We start from the raw sequence: 16623 nt of genomic DNA, 5'->3' as shown, positions 1-16623 counted from the left end.
GTTTTCCTTATTTGAGGAGGGTCCAGATGCTTGTTTGTTCTCCTCCTCTGTTTGCTCGGTTGTCTGGATTTTCTCTGTGTAAAAGCTGTCGAGTGTTAAAGACTTCTTTTTCTTGTTGTTATTCTTTCTCTTCTGAGTTTCCTGAGTCTGGGTAGCCATCATTAGCCCAGCAGCTTCTCAGGTTTATCCTCGCGCTCAGTGTCTGTCTGCGATCTATTGGCTCCTGAGGTCTGAGTTCTGGTTTTTCCCAAGGTCAAGCCCCTTGGTGGACCCCCTTGCTTGATCCTCTGCAGGAGGTTCCTTTACAAGTCTCAAGGTGCTGCTTCCACAGTCGTATACCCGTCTGCACTGGTTCCCCACTTAGGCTTTAGTTCCTGGCTGTGTCTGCCTCCACCCACGCCTCCGCAGTGCCTGCGCTCTCAGCCTGCGCTCTGTGCCCAGCGTCCTGCTCCCGTGCTCAGATTTCACCTGCGTTTTTTGGCTTAATGGGGTCCTAAGTCTTGCTGCTCTCAGGAACAGGCCCCGGAGCTGCCAATGACTCGATGGGTGCCCCAAACTTGCTCTATTTCTTTTTAGCTGGCTTCGGAGCTATAGGTGGGGGGGTGGTTGCTCAGCCCGCGATTTTGTGAGGGCTGTTTCACCCCTTTATAGCATGGAAATGCCTCGATTCCACGTACCTTCTACACTGTGCCCTGTTGTGGGGTTCCTCCGTTCGTCTGGACTTGTTTTTATGTCCCCTTGAGGAGTTTTGTGTGTTTCGGTCAGGAGAGGTTAAGAGCTGCTTCTTACTCTGCCGCCATCTTAACCCGGAACCCAGGCAATGTCTTTTGAAGCATAGTCTAAACCTCCCCTGAGATTTTTCTAATTGGCCAGCCTTTCACTTCTGTGTCTACACCACACAGCCTTTGACTTCTGCCTGCAGGAATCTCACCTCCCACACTGGCAAACCTGAGACTGTGACTGTGGTGATTCCCCACCCCCCAGGGGGGTCCCCTAAATATTTCAATAACACAACAAAGTCAATAGAGCTCAAGGAAGAAGGAAAAGAGGCAATTAGAGTCCAAGAAGATCCTTTACAGCAAATTTCCCTGACAAAAAGTCTGCTATCTAAGACATGGACAAGGAACTGACTTAATGAAGTAAGAGTGAAGCCATTCCCCAGTAGACCAAAGGAGCCCGTAGAAGGTGAAGTATAAGCTATCCACAACCCTAGAAAATATGCTCTAATGAATTAAATAACAATCAAGGACTCTATCTCGCCCCCTTTGGCTGCCAGGATGATTCTCCAAAGAGATCAAAGAGGAGGCACATCTCTAGAAAGAGGAGCCAGAAAATGAAGGGTCGCCCCTTGTGAAGTTAGGGTTAACTCTCCCCTTATCTATTTTTAGCTAATCAAATCAAAACTTAAAGCACCCTGTAGCAGTCCAGACTTATACCAATCTTGAAAATACTGTAGAGGTATTTCCTAAGCCATGTGCTCATTTGATAGACAGTTTCCATGTCCTTGAGTTTAACCAAGACTGTAACCTTGTAATATTACAACCCAGCCCTAAGGCGACATTCTGGAGTTCTGGCCAGATATCTCAGTATCTTTGTTATACCAGCAACAATTGATTAACATAGCTATTAGACAAACCCAAATGACTTAGGCCAGGGATGGGCAAACTTTTTAAAGAGGGGCCAAGGGAAAGGAAATGCTCTTCTGTCAGTCTGTTTGTAAGGCAGCTCTTTCGAAGTTTCATTGTATTGTATCCTATTCATCAGATTATGAAGAATGTCGCACAGCCAGATAGAACATTTCAAGGGGCCGCATCTGGCCTGTGGGCTGTAGTTTGCCCATCACTGACTTAGGTCACTTGTACTCCTGATTTGAGGCCTTAGTTACATCTTTTGTAATAGGATCCCTCTACTGTGTCTTGGGATGATTACTCCTAATGTTAATTTGTCTGATTAAATCTGAGATTGATGATCAATCTCCCTTCTACCCTTCCTTTCTGTAACCCCCCAAAAAACCATTAAGTCCCAACATGAGGAAGCTCCATTCCACCAAGAGCTGACTGCTGTGAGGCTTAAGCTTTGTTGCTCTTCTCCTCTCTGAGCCTTTCTTTGTCGTGTCTCTCTTCTACCACCATCAGAGGGGCGCGCAGACACGCTGGAGCCCAGGTTGTTGCATCCTTCATTTCTGGGTCTTTCGTCCTCTGTTGTTTCCCCTCTCTTCTTCCCTCCTCAGCCATTCTCCCTCAGGCTTCAACCTCCCTTCTGAGGGTTCACCAACGAATATTGATTTGTGGCTGCTTTGGCGCCTCGTGGTTTTCAAGCACCAGGAGGACAGCATGGACCACCGTTGGAGACTCCACAGCAGTCCTGCACTTTGGCCAGGGTGGTGAGGTGCTGTTGGAATCTGGAGTCTGGGGCAAAAACTGTCTTCTCACACCTGTTATACCAGATTATTAAAGCCTCTCCTACTTGGTCAAGGAATTAAGATTTCCCAGGCTAAGCTCCAAGCGTTACTTCAGGCTATAACGTTATCCTGAATTTCCACCAAAAGGGCTCCTGACTTCCCAGGAATGGGATCAAATAAGTCAGAAAATGAAACAAAGTCAGGAAAAGGGACAAAAACTATCCAAGGCAATTTGGAACATGTGGAAAAGTGTACCCATGGCATGAGCCGAAGAGCCGGTCCAAAATTCCATGGTAGAATCGCCCACCCATAGCCCGGCCCACCCGTAGCCCGCACCCCTTCCTTCTCTCCTCTCCCTCCGGAGCCAACATCGCTGCCGCCAGCAGGCTCTAGGCTGGCGCCCTCAGCTCCCCCACCGCCACACTTTAATCCTACCTCTGAGCCTTCTCTTCCCACTTGACCTCCTCCCGCAGCTGTTCTGGCCACTGCTGACGCCACGGCTCTGTCCGCACCTTCCCTACCTTCCTCCAGCCAGCTTCTCCTCTCTTTGCCTCCACAGAGATGCCCTCATACACGGCTGCGTTTCCTTCTCCTCCCCCAGCTCGGCCTGCAGGGCTTTACCCTATCCTTCCCCGACTTACACTGGGGCAGATGACTCTCCTCTCTCAGCACCAAGACCTCTCCCAGCTGTGACCCCGGCTTCCCCAGCCACACTGCCACTGCCACGGCTGAAGCTCCGCCTGTTCCTTACCCATCCCCATCCCCATCCTCATCCTCATCCTCATCCCCTCTACTTCATCTGACATTCAGCCTGATCCTCCTCGACCACCTCCACCACCCAAAGTCCCTACAATCGTCCCAGGCGATAGAGAGAGGGAGAGAGAGAGAGAGAGAGAGAGAGAGAGAGAGAGAGACAGAGACAGAGACAGAGACAGAGACAGAGACAGAGAGACAGAGAGAGAGAGAGAGAGAGAGAGAGAGAGAGAGAGAGCACCCCCAGAGCCCAGAGCCGAGAATCGAGCCTTCCCAGGCCTGCTGCCAAACCCTGAGGGAAGCTTGGCAGGGCGCAGAACTTTGGAAATCAACTCTTAAAGCTCTCAGGGATAGCATGGGTCAGAACGGGACCGCAGCTCTCTTCCTGATGATGCTAATTAGAAACATCAGTAAGCAGTTTCTTACTCCGGATGACTGGTCTATTTTAGCAGAGTCTACACTTCATGATGGTGCCTATTTCAACTGGAAATTAGAATTCCAAGATTTATGGAAAGAACAGACAAGAACTAATAGACAGGCTGGATTAGACATTTCTTGTGATCAATTGGTAGGAGCAGTAGAATTTGAAACCCTTGATTATAATATTTTATTATATACAGAACAGATCTATAGTCAAATTTCCTTAGCGGCACAAATACCGGTAAAGGAAAATGTTGCAAATTCATACACGGAAATTAGACAAAGGCCCTCGGAAAATTTTGCTGACTTCACATGCAGATTGTCCACTGCCTTTAAATGCCAGATTCCCTATGAAGGAGCCGCCGACATTCTCTTAAAAGAACTTGTCTATAGAAATTCTAATTTGCACTCCAAAAAGGCACTGACTCCCATTAAGGTGACAGGTATAGTGTCAGATTTCATAAGGGCTTGCCAGGACATGGGCACTTGGGAGCATAAAAATATATTAGCAGGCCAAGTTAAACACCCTAAAGGTCCCTGTTTCACCTGTGGCCAGTCATAACCCTACTTACCATTAAGTTAGAGAGTTCACGAGTCATTTACTAGAGTAAGCTCACACCTCCAAAGGCAGTCACTGTCCTACCCCTTGGGCAAATTGAAAGACTGCCATTGGTTTCTGTGAAGAAGGGGGAATGACAGGAAGTGACGTGGAAAATAGAAGCATAAAAGGAAGAGACCAGCATGGGCTATAGTCATTCCTTTCCTGGCTTCTGGAGAGACTGGTTCCTGATATTCCTTTCCTGGCTTGAAGGAAACTTTTCCCTGGATCCTGCATTGGCTTGCTGGGTGAGTGGCTGAGATTCCTGCCTTGGCTTTGGAGGAGGCTGATTTGATGGAACTCTGGCTGAAGATTACCAAGCCCTGCCTGGGCTGAACCTGACACTGGAGCAGCACTTAGGGTGGTAGGCCCGACAATTCTCTAACAATGTGACAGACAAGTGAAATAGCTTGCTCAGATCCCACAACCAGTAAGTTCCTGAGGCTGAATTTGAGCTCAGGTCTTCCTGCTACCAGATCCACAGCTCTGGCCTCTGTGGCACCTCACTTACATGGTAGTGGCAGAGAGAGAGGTTGCCAAGGCAATGGGAGCTGAGTGGTTTGCCCAGTTCACAGAGCTAGGAAGTTCCTGAGGTCACATTTGAACCCAGGACCTCCCAGCTCTCTATCCACCAAGCTACCCAGCAGCCCTATCCCAAAGGCTTTTGAAAACTCAATATGTCCAAAACAGAACGCATTCCATCCCCACACCCTTCCTTCCCTCCTATCTTCCCAATCACTATCTGTGACACAATCAGTCCCCCAGGTTCTACTCTTTCCCCTCCCCATTTCCAATCTGTTGCCAAGGTCTGTCCATTTGACCTGCATGATGTCTCCCATAGGTGCCCCCTTCTCTGCTCTGACACTGCTTTCCCCTCTGCAGGGCCTCCTCCCCTCCCAGGTGGACTACTGCAGAGATCTTCCTTCCTTGAAGGTGCCAAAGAGCCCTTCCTAATGCGCAGGTCTGACCACATCACCCCTTCCCCAAGCTCAAGAGGCTTCTGATCCTGGCCAGTCTCAGCTAGAAAACCTTCTGTGTGACATTCCAATTGTCAGAGGGAAATTTTAGGTATTATAGATGTATATATTTAAAGTGTGGCCTCCAGGAATCAACAATTCAGGGTGATTCCGTAATTAAATCAGACATCCGTAATTAAGTCAGCATAGGGTTGAGGAGTTTATTTACAATCTGGTAGGTAAAAAGTAGGAATAAAGAGAAAGGGAGAGGCTAGTCCAGGCCAAAGGCCTGGATGGAGAGAGAGGGTTAAAAGGCTAAATAAATGAAGCTGTAAGCCACAGGGCCCAACAGCCAGATAGGCAGAGTTTGGAAGCGGCCCAGCAAGGCCAAGGAAGTCAGCCTAACTTACCCACATGACAATACAGAGTATAAGCTGTCTGTGGTCTCAGGAGCTCCTTCAGCACCGAGTTCGAATCGGGAACTGCCTCCACAGGAAGTGAGTAACATACTTAAAGAGATGGTGTCCTTCGTCACTTCCTGTGGGCCCACCTCTAATTCAAATGGACACATGGCAGCCTCTACATTGATTTGGACTGCCCAAAGGGCCGTCCCCTGTTCTTGATTTGTTACTTATTGTCACATGTGGGTAACTCGTCTCCCCCCCCACTAAGGAAGGTGAGGATGACATCATTTCTACGCCTAGGATGGGCAGATTTTTGACTATAGAATGGACTAGAGCTAATTCCATTTACACACTTCAGACCCTGCCCTCCTCTCACCTTCCAGGCTTCTTATGGGGACCTGCCCGTGTCCTCTGGGGTCTGGGACGTGGCTCCTGGCTGCTGCTCCTCTGAGAGCCTCCATCTCAGCTGAGTATCTCCAGGGGCCGCTGCCGTGCTTGGCATCCTCCCCCTCCTGGCTTCATCTCTAAGCTACAATCCTGCCTTCCCCGTCTCCCTTCATGCTAATCCTTCCCTCCCATGATCACTTCTCTCTCTTCTACCCATTGTGTCTGGTTTTCCCCCACCCCATCAGACCATGAGTCCCTTGAGAGCAGGGCCTAGGCCTTAGCATGGTGCTTGGCACATAGGAGGCATCCATGGCCCAGATCGCCCAGTGACACACAACTAATTCCCGGCAGTTTGTTACATTCTTTGTGCCATAGATGAGCCTGGAAAGCTAAATTTCAATCCTATTTGCAAGATAGTCAGACAAAAAAGAGGAAGGATGGTCTTTTTTTTGTAGAATAAGACAAGTCACACAGGAGGTGGGAGGCTTCTCTTGTCTTCACGTATCAGGTAACCAAACTGCTGACTCCTCTGTTATTCCACCACAATCATCAGTAAAAACACCAAGACCCTGACTGAGTCCTGCCAAGTTACCACCTGTAGTGATCTCTTTACACTTACCACACGAATCAGCACTGGAGGCATTAATTAAGAAGCCCACGTGAACAAAAGTTTCATTGTGACTGTGTTTTCTGTCACTGCATCATCAGATTTCTTGGCATAGAAAGGCTCTCGTAAGGCTCAGAGTCTCTGCTCTAGTAAGGAGCAGTTGGCACAGAGCAGGTTTGGGAACATTGAAAAGCAACCTTGAGTGACAGGAGTGGCGGTTTGAAAGAAAAGCAGAGGCTTGTGGGAAGAAAGAACCTTAGGAAGGGTCTTCATCTCCGGAATGTTGGGAGAGGGGGGTCCCAGGAGAGGAAGTCCCTTCGCTATTGCCCTTTGGCACCTCACAAAGCGAGGTAACTGTCTGGTGTGTCAGAGTGGACGTAAGCCTCCATCTTGCTAGCTTTGAGGCCAGCTTTATATCCTGGGCCTACACCATGACACTTCTTATATCTATTCCCATTGAGTCTCCTCTTGTTCTATTTGGTCCAGTGATGAGATGTGTTAGCAGTTCCTTGGGAAGGATCTTTGTCTCTGGACTCCGAAGGAGACTTTTCCCCAACCTCTGGTGTCTACCAAGACCACCTGAGGGTTTCCATGGATTTCTATTTCCTTAAAGACCTGATGGGTCTCCTGCTTCTTAGCTATATCAATGAAGAGGAATTTAAACATCTGCCAGCAGCTGGAAGGGGTCTGTGGACACAACAAGCTTGCTGGGTCAACCCCAAAGACTCACTGTCCTGTTTTGCACCAATTTAAGAGAGACTCTCATAAACCTCTTGTCTGTAGTTTAGATGAGCTAGCAGCTAGAGGAGAGGGAGGGAAACTTCCTGGCCAAGGCCAGAAGGCTTGGCCAGGCAAAAAAGAATCACTTTTTTTTTTTTTTTGCTGTGACAGGGCAGGGCTTCCTAATCCCACTCTCCTCTCCAATCCTTGATATTTCCATATAATAAATTAATTTTATTATCAAATTAGCTGTTGGATAAATCTCCTTTGGGGACATAGTGGCAATAGAGGGAAGAAGAGGGAATTGGGAGCGACTATTAAGCTTGGGCTACACAAAGTCCAAGGCTGCCAATCATTCAGTCTTGCCCTGATAGGGTTGCGGTTCAGTTGGGGTTTCTTGGGGTCCAGGCAATTAAGTTAAGCCCTGGAAAACAGTTATACCTTCAACCCAAAGAAATCTCTAACTGGACACTGACTCCTGTCCATCTCCGTCTGCTCCATCAGTCACAGAGATATCCTCTAGATAGCCTCTGAGGAAAGGTGAAGAGCTCCACAGATAGGCTCATCACCCTCTCAAGCCTATCCATCCAAGGAAGATCTTTGGGGACTCCCTCTAATCATCTTTACAGTTTTGGATGAGCCGGGCTAGGTATCTAAGCTGTAGAATTCAAAGTAGAAGAGGAAAAACACTGAAACGTCATCTTGGGAGGAGGCTGGGCCTGTAGTGGTACTGTCAACAGTAGAAGTCTGTGTGGGAGTTGGGAAGTCGCCATCTTGAGTGCGGTTGGTCGGCTCACTCCCTGGAGTGTACCTAGTAACATCAACACCCAATCAGACGTCACTCATTCTGAAGGGTAGGGTTGACTCTTAAAGCAAGAGACTAAAAAGGGCAGAAGAGGTTGTTTTTCCCCCTGTGGAAAGCAAAATGGGGAGAAAGATTTTCATTGCCATGAAGTACATTGCTTTGATGTGCTGTTCTGCTACATGATATACAGTTTTTCTTTGTCATCGTCCTGGACTCTATATTTTATCTTGAGCCTCTGTGACAGTTTTAGCTGGTTAAAAATAGAGCTAGGCAAATTAATTTCATTTGTGCCAGGAACTCTTGGAAATCTTTTTTTCCTTGTTACAGCTGTATTATGCCCTTAGAAAAGTGATCAACAGAATAATAGGCAATAAAACACAGAAAATGGATGGGAAGATAATGATGCTTGCAATGAAGAAAGAGATGGCAGAACTAAAAGAAATGGTCAGGCAATTAAGAGAGGAAAGGGATCACAGAAGTATAAACACAGCACAAGGAACTGAACATACCACTGACAATGCAAAAACCACAGAAAAAGAACAGAAACAAGAAGGAGCTGAGGGATTTGTACCAATTCCACCTTTAAGAGACCACACAACCTTGCAAGGAGATTCTGGGATTGTACATGTGAAAACACACAAAGCTTTCACATCAGGGGACCTAGAAACACTCAAAAGGAGAATACCAAAATGGTTTCTCGATCCCTTTGGCACAATGAGAGAATTTAAAAGTGCAATCAGATTGTTTGATCCAACATTTGAGAATGTGAAATTCTCCTCGAAGAACTTTTTAACCCCAGAGAGGAAGATCAGTTCATTCAGGAGACAAGAACTAATCCTGACCTAACGTCATGGTTGGAACAATGAAGATCTTGAACTTTCTAACCATCAAAATCTCTCATATTTGAGAAGGGCACAAGAGGATCTCATGGAAGCTATGAAAATTTTCTCAAAGCATCTAGATAAGTGGGGTAGATATGAGTAACTGAGGCAGGAATCAGAAGAGCATCCCTCAGTTTTCCTAAACAGGGTCCTAGAACCTGCTGAGAATATCCTGAGTTTTTAGGATTTGGAAGAGAACAATCTCCAGCATATATGGAGACAGTTTGTAAAGGGAAGCAGCCTACCTATCAAAACATACTTTAGACGGGGCAGCTGGGTAGCTCAGTGGATTGAGAGCCAGGCTTAGAGATGGGAGATCCTAGGTTCAAATCTGGCCTCAGACACTTCCCAGCTATGTGACCCTGGGCAAGTCACTTGACCCCCATTGCCTACCTTTACCATTCTTCTGCCTTGGAACCAATACACAGTATTGACTCCAAGACAGAAGGTGAGGGTTTTATTTAAAAAAAAAACATGCTTTAGGATACATTGTCCAGATTGGGAAAATTTTAGTCTGGAAGACTTAATACATTAGCAAAGAAGGTACATGGGGGAAACCACCCACTTTGACTAGGCTAAATTTCTGCTGAGAATGCAGGTTTGGTTGGGCTTCCCTGGGTAAAGTGGCATTCAATTACCATCAAAGACCCCAAAAAGAGTAATACTGCAGCACAGATAAAGCCATGGTGTCAAATAGTCATCTCCACATCAACCTGAGGCTAGTTGAAAAGGAGAAGTCAGTGAGACCACAGGTTACCAACAAAACCCATTGAAATGAATGACCATGGCAGCCAATGGTCAATGACCCAAAGCACCCACCTCCCAAGGAAAGGTCTTCACTATTCAGCAAAAGACTTTGGAGGAAGCCACAGAGAATTGGAAGAAGATAGATTTGGACCAGCATCTCCCACCACAGATCAAAATTAGCCCCATGAAGACACATGGTTCAATGCAAAATACTACCTCCTTGGGGGCAGCTGGGTAGCTCAGTGGATTGAGAGCCAGGCCTAGAGACAGGAGGTCCTAGGTTCAAATCCGGCCTCAGACACTTCCCAGCTGTGTGACCCTGGGCAAGTCACTTGACCCCCATTGCCTACCCTTACCAATCTTCCACCTATAAGTCAATATACAGAAGTTAAGGGTTTAAAAAAAAATACTACCTCCTTCTGCACACATTAAAAGAACAAGGAGACAAGTACCCTTTACAACCATGGAAGGAGGAAGAGCTCACAACCTGGAAGGGATCAAAAAGACCCAAGTTGACAAAAAGAACAAATTTCATTACTTACAATTGAAAAGTTTTTGCACAATATTATGTAAAATTTAAATTAATATCAATTACTATAACTCCAGGTTCTTGTTTTCCATAGAGTTTGATTAATAATCACTAAAGATGGAGAAAGCAGATTAAAGCCTAATTAACCTGACTACTGCCTGGCTCTCAGCCAAGTTCCCCAGCCACTTTCTGGGAAACAGAGTGAAGGGGCAGTGCCACACCAAAACTTTTATCCTCTACCCCTCTCCATGCACGTCCCTTCATGCAGTGTTCATGCAGCATAAGCATGCAGATGGGATGCTGGGTAAGATGAGCTGGGTCAGAAGAGCTTTAGGGAGAGAATTCTATCTACACGATCCCACCTGTGATTCTTTGGGAGACAAGCATGTTGAAATCTCCCAGATTTACATGCTTAGTCTCCCCAATGAATCATTTCACACAATCAGCTTATAGCTCTAAAGATCTCTTACAAGAGGTGCATACAATATTGCACTTTCACAAACACCTCCTGGGAATCTAGGATTTGGGGGACTGATGAAATCCTGAGAAAAGGTCTGCCACATTCAGGTGGGTTGGCTCCCAAGGGCCTGGAGGTGTAATAGTAGCAGGGTTGGGCACCCCTGTGTGCCTAGGCATGATGTAAGCATCCTGGGTGAATGGACTGACAGGCTTGTCATCAGGGCCTGGGAGGAAAAGTTTTCTTCAAGATCCATAACCCCCCCCCCCATACCATCACACATTACTGCATATTAGAGAAACCTCAGTTCAAATCCAGTCTCTGTCACTCACTAGCTGCATGACCTGGGACCAGACATTAATTTCCCTCAGTTTCCATATCTGTTCAATGCGGATGACAATAGCATGGACTTTGGAGGGTTGTCATATGCTTATTTTCTAGCCTATTTCTTCTCTTGTAACTTTCTGTTAAGAATGGGTTCTATTCCCAGCATAGAGGGGGCACTGCTGACTAATCTCAGCTTTTTTATGCTGCTCTTTTCAGGACTTGTTCTTGGGTGGAAGAATCTGTAAGTTTTCAGTTTTTCCAAGGTTTCTGATCTAAGGAGATCTCCTAGACTGTGTTCTTGTCTCAGTGAGCAACCAGAAGTACTCATTTCTGCCTTGGAAGGGTGACTAGGAGGGTCCCAGCTCCCCTGATTCCAGGAGCTCTGATGCATGAGTTCTCTTGCTTAAAGAGCTCTGACTTAGCCTTCCTACAGACAGTGCAACAGAGTCCTGCCCCTAGTGCCAGCCAAGGAACCCCTGCCATCTCCTCCTGATCTGCCATTTGACCCTCTTAGCTTCTGTGGGCTGAGAGCTCTAAAATCTACTGCATCCAGTTCCATTATATAAATATGAAAAATGATAAAGGCTGGTATAAATATATATATTATTATTTTAATTAAAGCCATGTTGATAGATAAAATCATTAGACCACGCGCTTGTAAGCATTCAAAACTGCCGCCGCCTCCATTACTGTCTCCTGTTTCCTGGAAGTGCCTACTTGCAAAAGAGGCCACTCCCTCCTAACCCAGGAGATTTAAACCCTCTCTGCGTCGACGTAGACCTCCCCATGCCCCCAAAGACCCGGAAACGGAAACCCGTTGGACCACGGGAAATGTAGTTTGATACATTTCCCAAATTTCAGTTTTACAATTACCCCCAAGACCTCTTACTGAGTGTAATGCAAGGTGGCTAACAGAAACTTTTTGCTTCTGTAATTTCTAATGGTCACAAAAAGTCAGTTAAAGATCTTAGAATCTTCAGAAAGTCTGATAGAACTTAAAGCTATAAATAGAGGTGAAGTTCCAACTGACAGGGCTTTTGCCTTCTGGCTTTCGCTGTGGCTGGAGGCTTTTGCTTTGGCTTAGCCTGTTAGCTACGGCCTTTTGGCTTGGCTTTGGACTAATTGCTTCAGCCTTGGCCTGTGTTTATTTGTCTTGGGGAAATTTAAACCTATCTCATTTCTCTGGACCTCTCCCTGACCTCTCTATCTACATTCCCTTCCCTTCCTCTGAATCTCCTTTGGGCCCTGAGTGGAAGGGAGGGTTTGGTGATTGAAAATTGTGGGGTTTAGTTTCTATAGACAAGTAGAGTATCCTCAAATAAGTTACCCCTAGTTTTAGTGATTTAATAAGGACTTTTCTTAAAAGGCAGTCAAATCTCCCAACTGGGAGAGCAGGCTTTCTCAGTCTAAACCTCTCCGTGACCCATCCCCCACATCACCCTCTCCCTAGCAGCAGTTAGAAAATCCTGAACCTCTTTCCCTCTGATTAACCTGAGATTAATAAATCCCCTTGTTACCTACTCAAAGCCCCTGGTGAATCATTGTATCAAAAATTGAGGCAAGGGCTAAAGAGGGAAGGAATCATTTTCTTTTTATTTCTTGAAAGAACTGGGGGCATGCATCTTGGCAGGAAGTACCTACCCAAGACTTCCTCCAGCCATCAGTTTGACTGGCAGGGGGGGGCCCTCTCGACTCCTCCCTCAAGAGACTTTAGAAATTAACAAGAGAAACCCTCCAGCCAAAACCTAAATATTTCTGACTGACCCTAATTTCCTCCCTGTATTCTCTGTCTCAAGCTTCTGGGAATAAACCTGTTTGAGCTGCCCTCTCCTACATACCCCATTTCCTTTATCTCCTATATACCTTCCTTTACCTTCATTCCTCCTCCAATCACCTTATAATCACCTAATATCCCCTTTATCCTTCCTCACACCCAAATTGCCTCGTTGACCCACTTAGATTACTTACTTAATTCTTTATAACAGTTCCATTACCCCCAAGTCCTCTTACTGAGTCACTGAGGGGCCACTTGTGATGGCCTGGGCTTCACTCTCACTCTCCTGTGTCAGACCTTTCACACCTTTCCTGAAAACCATCTATGTTGACTTGGGCAAGAAAAATTGTTTCCCCCTGTCCTTTTGTGGGCTCAGCAGCTCCAGATTTGGTTGGGGGGCTCTATTTTGTCAAATAATTTGTAGAATATTGGGATTAGTTGCTCTTTAAATGTTTGATAGAATTAACTTGTGAATCCATCTGGCCCTGGAGATTTTTCCTTAGGGAGTTCTTTGATGGCTTGTTCAATTTCTTTTTCTGAGATGGGATTATTTATGTATTCTATTTCCTCTTCTATTAATCTAGGCAATTTATATTTTTGTAAATATTCATCCATTTCACCTAGATTGTCATATTTATTGCCATATAATTGGGCAAAATAGTTCTTAATCATCAACTTAATTTCCTCTTCATTAGAGGTGAGGTCACCCTTTTCATCTTTGAGGTGTTAAAGGGCTCTATTTTAAAAGTAGTTTGGAGGTCATTCAGATGAGTAGGTCCCTGCCTCTTCTCCTTCATCTTGGCTCTGCCTAGTGACACACAATTGTGATTGTCTAAGGCTAACTCCAGTCAGGGGCTGCAGTGGATGTACATACTTCCTGTCTTTTCACCAGCCCCTGAGATGTTGGGAAGCTGCCCCAGCTCTCAGCTCTTGTCTCATTCCAGGAGTTAAATGCTACACGCTGTAATGCAGGATTGCTGCAAGAATCTCTTGCATCTGCAAAATCACCAGAAGCAATCCTGGCAGTTGGGGGAATGGAATGTTGACCCAGCCAGCCGCTGGTCTCACAGCCAGACCATTGGAGCTGGCACTATAAATATCCCTGGAGAACCAACTGTGGGGTTCTGATTTTACTTGACCTCTCCCTGACATCCTGCTATCCCCTGTATCTCCCCCTTGGGCCCTGGGAGGAGAGAACTTGGTGTGGGAGGAGGAACGTGGGAAACTAGTTTACTTAGTCAGGCAGGATACCCCTAAACCAACTCATTACCCTCATTTATCAAGCTGATTGACCACTCTACAACAGGGCAGTGGAATTTATCCATGACTGAGGGGCTGGTTCCCTTAGCCTGACCTACCTTCTGAGACTCTCTGCCAGCACTGGCCCCTTCACCCATAGCCATAGCTTTCCCAGACCTTGACCCTCTTCCTTCAATTTACTCTTGTGTTTAATAAATCCCTTGGCTTTATTCAAAGAGCTTCAGTTGATTCATTTATACCATCAACTAGGGCCAGGGATGAAGAGGGGAAAATAGCTTTCCCTTGTTTCCTGAGGGACTAGACTAGGCATCCATCTTGCTCAGGAAGTGAACTAAGTTCACTTCCTGTTGGCTTCCAGTTTCTCACTAGGAGGGAGGGGCTCCTCACTCCTCACCTCAAGGGAGCTTAGAGACAACAGGGAGACTGAATGAAACATTTCAGCCCAGACACACACACCCCTGGTTGACCCAGATCAACCTATACTGAAGTTATAGTCTCCCTGCCTAGAAGACTCAGCTGGTACCACCCAGACTCTCTATTATAAGCCTCATTAGCCCCATTATTTCTTGATAACATTGCTCACCTGGCAACAAGATGCCTTTTTCACCCAGCCAAAGCCAGGAAAATTAATTTTTCCAAGTGGGGATAAAGAAGCCAATATTAGATCACATCCACTTCTAGGCCAGCTTTGTCCCAACTTTGTTCCCCCTGAACTATTTCCTCACCAGAACCCCAATCTCATCATCTCTTCTTCTCCCACACCTGTGATAGCATGTGGACTTGTGCAAAAGTATTTGACCCCAATACCTCTCCTCTACTTGAGGTGACACTACTTTATTGCCAAATCAATTGTTTTACCCCAGTGCTGATTCTTGATCTGTCTATGCAATTTTATGGGATTCCACAGAGGAAAAGATTATTTCTTTGGCCTTAACACACATTAATATATATTTATATTATATTTATTTTATATTATATATAATATATATTTAGTCAGTTAAGGATAATCAACCAATCCTAATACCTACCAGATGCTGTGAGCCAGGGGCAAAAGTTGGTTGGCCTGGCAGTATAAATAACCCTGACAGCCACCTGGAAGGGCATATGTCTTTGGTCATTGGTCTTGGGTCCCTGGGTGGTGAAGGGAGGCTGGGAGGTCTATGAAGAAGAGGGTTGGTAGGATCTGAATATTTCCTGAAGACTGTGAGAGCTAGTACATCACCAAACACTGATAGTGAGGAAGCTGAGAGAATAAGATCACCAACACAGCTGCATCAAGAGCAGTCACCATTCTCTGGCTTGGCAATGGCCAGGCTGAGCCAGAAGGGTTGTGAAAAACAAAGCTCCAGCTTCTACTAAATCAATAGCCTCCAGTTCTGATTGTCAACTACTAATAGAAATTAGATTGATGGCGTCTCCAATTCCCAAAACTAGAGAAACATAAAAGAGGGTAGAGAAGATATCTAGCCTATCACACTAAATATTGCTCAGGTGCTTGGTTCAGCAGGCCTTGTTGACCTTCACCCACGCAGCCTCCTCCAAGAAGGGAAAGCCTCTCTGTAACTAATCTCTTTCCAGAAGCCAGGAAAGGAAAGCCAGCTACTCACTCACCCAAGAGCCAAGGTTCCAAGTTGAAGCTGAAGTCCAAGTCCCAGGCACCTCCAAGAGGCAGGTTATCAGCCAAAGCTCAAGCTGAAGATTCAAGCCTAAGACTACTACCAAAGATGACTCTTGAAGAACGACTCCCAGCCAAAGAAGTTAAGGACTTTATGGTCACTTCTTGTCCCCTCCCCTCTTCACAGGGACCAATCATAGCTTCCAAATTGCCTAGCACTACCCATGGGGGGCAATGTCTGAGGGATCCACTTCTCATCTTCTGAAGGTGTCAACTCTTATCATAGGCCTCTGAAGTTGACTCTGAAGTCAACTTTTATCATAGGATTCACAAGTTTCTGATTGATTGGGTTAAAAGGGTGATGTGAATTTTCTTACTTGATAACAAAGTGTTAAGTAAGCGTTAAGTGAATGTTAACTCAAAATAGACAAAAAGAATAAAAAAATTCCTTTCATATCCGGCACAAAATAGGTGCTATATAAATGCTTATTTCCTTTCCTTCCTTTCTCTTCCTATCTCCTCAAGCATTTCTGACAACACATTCTATCACATTTACATGCCATACCTGGTCCATGCATTCCTCAACTGACGGTCACTCTCTAAGGTTCCCATTCTTTTGCAACCTCAAAAAGAACTATAAATGTTTTGGTAAATTCTTAGAAATTATTTCCCTTAGGACTAATCCCTTCCACAGATTCTTCCTGTTTGTTTTCCCTCCCTCTCCTTCTCCTCCATTAAGTATTTTTGTAACCAAGTTTGTGTGTACATATATATATCTTTGTGTATTCTTCTTTCTTTGGACCAGTTCAAATGAAAGTGAGTTTGAAATGACAAATGACCCCCATTCTCTTCTATTTTTTGGATAGATGTCTATTTGCACACTCTGATTATGGAGGCAATTCCCCCAACTCTTCATTCCCTTTCCCCCATATATTCCACTTCCCTTTTCCTTCTATTTTTCTTTTATCACAAGGATATAACA

The sequence above is a fragment of the Gracilinanus agilis genome, chromosome 1, assembly GCF_016433145.1.
Source record: "Gracilinanus agilis isolate LMUSP501 chromosome 1, AgileGrace, whole genome shotgun sequence".
Classification (NCBI taxonomy): Eukaryota; Metazoa; Chordata; class Mammalia; order Didelphimorphia; family Didelphidae; genus Gracilinanus; species Gracilinanus agilis.
The sequence above is the reverse complement of the archived record's forward strand: the minus strand, read 5'-3'. Positions refer to the sequence as shown.